This window comes from Pongo abelii, chromosome X, assembly GCF_028885655.2.
Source record: "Pongo abelii isolate AG06213 chromosome X, NHGRI_mPonAbe1-v2.0_pri, whole genome shotgun sequence".
Taxonomy (NCBI): domain Eukaryota; kingdom Metazoa; phylum Chordata; class Mammalia; order Primates; family Hominidae; genus Pongo; species Pongo abelii.
Genome location: NC_072008.2, coordinates 23,812,667 through 23,819,434, shown reverse-complemented (window position 1 = coordinate 23,819,434; position 6,768 = coordinate 23,812,667).

Below are 6,768 nucleotides of genomic sequence, written 5' to 3'. Positions count from 1 at the left end.
GGGTGATAAGTACTGTCTTCTTCTGTAAGGGCTACTTGCAGGTGATATGGCCTTCAGTGGAGAAATGGGAAATGGGTGTACAACTCTTCTTCCCTGTGAAACCTTCCCTCATTCCATCCCTGATTTTTCTTGTGGTTGTTTGTGCTCACCATGGAACCTCCACAGGAGCTGGCGTTTTTAGCATTTATTCCCACTGTATTGCAATTCCTTTTTTAAATTTTTATTTATTTATTTATTTATTTATTTATTTATTTGAGACAGAGTCTTACTCTGTCACCCAGGCTGGAGTGCAGTGGTGTGATCATGGCTCACTGCAGCCTCAACTACCCCAGGGCTCCAGTGATCCTCCTGCCTCAGCCTCCCGAGTATCTGGGACTACAGACATGCACACCACATCTGGCTAATTTTTAAGTTTTTTGTGGAGACAGAGTTTCACTATGTTGCCCAGGCTGATCTTGAACTCCTGGGCTCAAGTGATCCACTCGCTTTGGCCTCCCAAAGTATTGGGATTACAGGCGTGAGCCTCTGTGCCTGGCCATAATTCCTTTTCTTACATGCTTATTTCACTTATGAGACTGTGGGCTTCTTGAGGGAAGGAATTGTATCAGATCTTTTTATTCCTATTGTCTAGCAAAGTCCCTTGTACATATTTAGGTAATAAATGTTTTTTGTGTGAACAAATATACGATTTAGGTGAATTTGGGTGTTCGAGTTGGCTTTTGAATTTGTTAATTAAAAAAAATTGTAAGCTTAGGACTCAGGAAGGAGGCTCTTTTAAAATATATTTTTGGGCTGGGCGCGGTGGCTCATGCCTGTAATCCCAGCACTTTGGGAGGCTGAGGCAGGCCATTCACTTGAGGTCAGCCTGGCCAACATGGTGAAACCCTGCCTCTACTAAAAATACAAAAATTAGCCAGACGTGGTAGTGCTTGCCTGTAATCCCAGCTACTTGGGAGGCTGAGGCAGAATTGCTTGAACCTGGGAAGCAGAGGCTGCAGTGAGCCGAGATTGTGCTGCTGCACTCCAGCCCGTCTCAAAATAAATAAATAAAATATATTTTTAGCATTTTACATAAATGTACAATATTATGCTAAAATTGTTATTTAGTAATAGGATTGGTAAAAATTACTTTGCTATATGAAACTAAATACATAGTAACTATGATAAACATTTTCTTTTCTTTTTAAAAGCTAGGTAAAAAATACGATGAGTTTATAGAAGCATCTGTGTGTGTATATATATGTATATATGTATATATGTATATATGTATATATATGTATATATGTGTATATTTATATATGTATATATGTATATATATGTGATATCATTATATATATATGTGGTATCATTATATATATATGTGGTATCATTATATATATATAGCTTTTTGTCCATGGTTCCTGGCTCATAACTCCCATAGCCCTTATTATTTCCTAAGTGATTAAATAATAAGCATATCTTTTGTTAAAGTATTCGTCCTTTAGTCCTTGGTTCCTGAAGCAGCTTTGGAAGTGCTTCAGAGCGATCAAAGGAAAAGACCGTCTTTGGTTTTAATGTGCGGGTGCCGTAGGCCTCAGAAGCAGGGCTCAGAAAACAGCCTCTCCCTCTGACCTTCACATACCCTCCTTTTTCACCTGCTCCTTTGTCTCTCCAAGGCAGGTCATAGAAACTGAAAATATAATCTGCCCCCACCTTTGTATTTGGAGCCGGTCATAAAGAAATTCTCTGACCTACCTTGTCTGATTGTAGGTCATAAGATCCTCATTTTAGAAAGGGTTCTGCCCCCTACCCAGGAGGAAGGAGTGCCGTGCAGAGAGGCCAACAGGAATCTGAACAGACAGGCCTTGCTAGGATTCCCCACTCCGTCTATTAGCATTAGATCATGCCCTTTTTGTCCAATCACATTTTGCACTTGATCTTAGCCAAAAGGCTGAGAAGCGATCCAATCACATTTTGACACGGTTGTCCATGCTTCAGTCATGCCTATCCAATGAAGTCTCCATAAAAGGCCCAAGAGGACCAGGTACGCAGAGCTTCTGGACAGCTGAGCTGGTGAAGGCTTGCAGGAAGGTGAACAAGAATTCACCCATGTGTTGAGATGATGGTGCACCCCCAGCTCCACGGGAACAGAAGCTCCCGTGCTCAGGACCCTTCCAGACCTCGCCATACGTGCCTCTTCATCTGGGTGTTTATTCGTATCCTTCAAAATATCCTTCATAAGAAACTAGTGAGTGTAAGTGGGCATTTCCCGGAGTTTTGCAAGCTGCTCTAACAAATGAATTGAGCCTAAAGAGGGAGTCATGGAAACCCCAACTTGAAGTCAGTCGGTCAGAAGTTCCAGAGGCCTGTACTTGGGAGCTCGTGTCTGAACTGGGGGCAGTCTTGTGGGTCTGAGCCCTCAACCTGTGGTATCTGATGCTATATCCAGGTGGACAGCATCAGAATTGAATTGGATCAGAAGATTCCTGGCTGGTGTCCACTGCAGAATTGATTGCTTGCCTGTTGCTGGGGAAAATCCCTACACATTTGGTCACAGAAGTCTTCTGTATTGATTGTTGTCATGTGAGAACAGAGGAAAAAGTTTTTTCTTTTCTTTTTTTCTTTGTTTTTTTTGAGACAGGGTCTTGCTCTCTCGCCCAGGCTGGAGTGCAGTGGTGTGATCACAGCTCACTGCGGGCTTGACCTTTTGGGCTTAAATGATCCTCCTGCCTTAGGCTCAGGAACAGCTGGGACTACAAGTACAAGACACCACGCCTGGCTAATTTTTGTACTTTTTGTAGAGATGAGGTCTCACCATATCGTCCAGGCAGGTCTCAAATTCCTGGGCTCAAGTGACCTTCCTGCCTCGGCCTCCCAAAGTGCTGGGATTATAGGCATGAGCCACTGCACCCAGCTGTAAAAGTTTTTTGACCCTACATATATGTATGAATATATATAGACACACAAATACATAGATATGTGTATATATATTCTCCTCCGCTGCAGACATCTTTATGAAACTTTTTTTTTTTTGAGAGAGAGTCTTGTTCTGTCACCAAGGTTGGAGTGCAGTGACATGATCTTGGCTCACTGCAACCTCCGCCTCCTGGGTTTAAGCGAGCACGTCCGGCTAATTTTTATATTTTTAGTAGAGACGGGGTTTCACCATGTTGGCCAGGCTGGTCTCGAGCTCCTGACCTCAAGTGATTCGCCCGCCTCGGCATCCCAAAGTGCTAGGATTACAGGTATGAACCACTACACCCAGTCTATGAAATTATTTATCTGAAACACACATGTTGTTACATCTTATATATTAATAACCTTGTATTCAAAGATTTCTCAGTGACATAGTGTTGTCACATAGTTCATAGGGGGGTTAGGATACCAAAATATCATTAAATAATAAAATAGTAGTTAATGTGTTTGAGAACAAAATATACAACCTGGAAACCTAGTGACAGATGGGAAGTTTAGGATGTAGGGTTAGATGAGCTCTTGGACAGAGAAGAGACAATGGGGATGTGGGGGGTAGGGCGTGAGGAATGATCTCTTGTGTGAGATTCTAGGGACTAAGAAATCCCTGAAAGAGCTGTCCACCATGATCACTGGAAACCTCAGAACACTGGCCAGGCTTAACTGTGAAATATTCAACAGAAGACTAGAAATTATAGGGAGAAGCAGGGAATAATAGATGTCATTCATATATTAGTGCACTGGAAAGATATTGCCTGGTGTGTTTCATAGAAACTTCAGGTCACTTCTGTTTTTTTGAGATGGAGTCTCATTCTGTCGCCCAGGCTGGAGTGCAATGGCGCGATATCGGCTCACTGCAACCTCCGCCTCCCAGGTTCAAGCGATTCTCCTGCCTCAGCCTCCCAAGTAGCTGGGATTACAGGTGCCTGCCACCAAGCCAAGCTAATTTTTTGTACTTACTAGAGACGGGGTTTCACCATGTTAGTCAGGCTGGTCTTGAACTCCTGATCTGAGGTGATCCACCCGTCTAGGCCTCCCATAGTGCTGGGATTACAGGTGTGCACCACTGTGGCCAGTCGGTCACCTATTTATTTATTTATTTTTTTTTTTGAGATGGAGTTTTGCTCTTTTTACCCAGGCTGGAGTGCAATGGCATGATCTTGGCTCACCGCAACCTCCGCGTCCCAGGTTCAATGGATTCTCCTGCCTCAGCCTCCTGAGTAGCTGGGATTACAGGTGTCTGCCACCACACCCGGCTAATTTTTGTATTTTTAGTAGAGACAGGATTTCTCCATGTTGGTCAGGCTGGTCTCGAACTCCCGACCTCAGGTGATCTGCCCACTTTGGCCTCCCAAAGTGCTGGGATTATAGGCGTGAGCCACTGCTCCTGGCCTCCTATTTATTTACTAATTTTTTTTTGAGACAGAGTCTCGCTCTGTCGCCAAGGCTGGAGTGCAGTGGCGTGATCTCGGCTCACTGCAACCTCCGCCTCCCAGGTTCAAGCGATTCTCTTGCCTCAGCCTCCCCGGTAGCTGGGATTACAGGCATCCACCACCATGCCTGGCTAATTTTTGTGTTTTTAGTAGAGACGGGGTTTCCCCATGTTGGCCAGGCTGGTCACAAACTCCTGACCTCAGGTGATCTGCCCGCCTCAGCCTCCCAAAGTGCTGGGATTACAGGCGTGAGCTACCATGTCCGGCCTTATTTACTATTTTTAAAATGTTTGTGGGCAGGTCATCTCTTGATCTATTATTTTGGGTAAGCTCCTACTGTTGTGGCATTGTTCTGACCTCCTGCTGTACAGGCAGCTACTAAATGATACTGGTGTCCTCCTTTCCTTAGTCTCTAGAGTGGGTTTTCTCAACATTGCCACAGTTAACATCTTGAAGCAGATAATTCTTTGTTGTGGGACGGTCCTGTGCATTGTAGGATGTTTAGCAGCACCCTTGGCCTCTACCCACCAGATGCCAGTAGTAGTTTCAGGTTTTTGTTTTTTTTTTTTTTTGAGGCGGAGCAAGCTCCGCCTCCTGGGTTCACGCCTTTCTCCTGCCTCAGACTCCCGAGTAGCTGGGACTACAGGCGCCTGCCACCACGCCTGGCTAATTTTTTTTGTATTTTTTTTAGTAGAGACGGGGTTTCACAGTGTTAGCTAGGATGGTCTCGATCTCCTGACCTCGTGATCCACCCGCCTCGGCCTCCCAAAGTGCTGGGATTACAGTCGTGAGCCACCGCGCCCGGCTGTATTTTCAGTTTTGACAATAAAAACATCCCAGATATTGCCATGTCCCCTGGGGGCAAAATCTCCATCCCTCCCCATTGAGAAGCACTGCTCCAGATTATGGTAGGTCAGCATCTTCTGGGAATAGGTCTCTAGTAGCTGCATCCTGGTTAGGCCCAGGGTCCATCCTCTCCAGTAGGGCAGGGGACTATCCTTTCTCAACTCTTTTTCCAGTCTTGTAAATGGCCACATGAGACCATCTTTAAGATGTAAGCTTGGACTTACGGACTTTCAGAAGTCAGCTCTTTGAAGGGATAGTTTATAAAAGGCACTGACAAAAGGTGTGCATTTAGTGCTATTTTATTTGGAAGCTACTTATATCACTCAGTTGATATGAAAAGTGGTGAGAGGCCAGGCGCTGTGGCCCACACCTGTAATTCCAGCACTTTGGGATGCCAAGGCAGGCAGATCACTTGAGGTCAGGAGTTCGACACCAGCCTGAGCAACATGGCAAAACCCCGTCTCTACTAAAAATACAAAAATTGGCCAGGCATGGAGGCACATGCGTGTAATCCTAGATACTCGGGAGGCTGAGACAGGAGAATTGCTGGAACCTGGGAGGTAGAGGTTGCAGTGAGCTGAAATCGTGCCACTGCACTCCAGCTTGGGTGACAAAGCAAGAGTCCGTCTCAAAAAAAAAAAAAAAAGTGGCAAGTCAGGGTGTGTATCTTCACTTACTTGTGAGTACCAAGAAATTACTAGTCTATCAGCACCCGCTTCAGTAATCAAATACTGAGCTCCTTGATGGCAGAAATTTGTTATTTGGTCATTGATGTACACCAAGTGTTTAGGTGGTCAATAGTTGCTGAATGTTGAATGAAACATTAATGACTGGTTTTTCTGAGCGGACCTACAAATAGTTCTCCTTGTAAACCATACTAAAATGAACAGGAGGCTAGAAAAGCTCCAAAGAATGGAAACTATTAATCAAGAAGATGCTGCTGGTGCATGCTTGTAGTCCCAGCGACTTGGGAGGCTGAGGTAGGAGGATCGCTTGAGGCCAGGAGTTTGACGCTGCAGTGAGCCATGATTATGCCACTGCACTCCAGCAGGGAGTGTACGCGTATGAATATATACAGACACATAAACACATTGATGTCAGAGTGAGACCCTGACTCTTAAAAAAAGGGATACCAGCTTATTTCATGAGTAAAACATTTGTACTTTTTAGATTGGAAGGAGGAAATCTGCATATAGAATTCCAGTTGTATTGGACCTATTGACAAGGTTATCACAAACTGTTTAGATATCAAGGTACTAGCAGTCTTCAACTTTACTAATAGATTGGTTTATAAAACTTCAACTATAAGCTAGCATTAGAACATACTCTGCTATAGAAAGAGGTTATAAATGGCAGCTGGATTCCCGTCTATCTACAAATCACCCGCCATTTGCGACAGAACTCAATTTGAGCCAGAAGCCCAGTAATCCCCCCACCACTTCTAGTGATGGCCTTTCCCTGGGAGAAGGGCTTTTTGTATTAAGAGAGGGGATGGCTGGGCACAGGGGCTCATGCATCTTCCCATACTTTGGGAGGC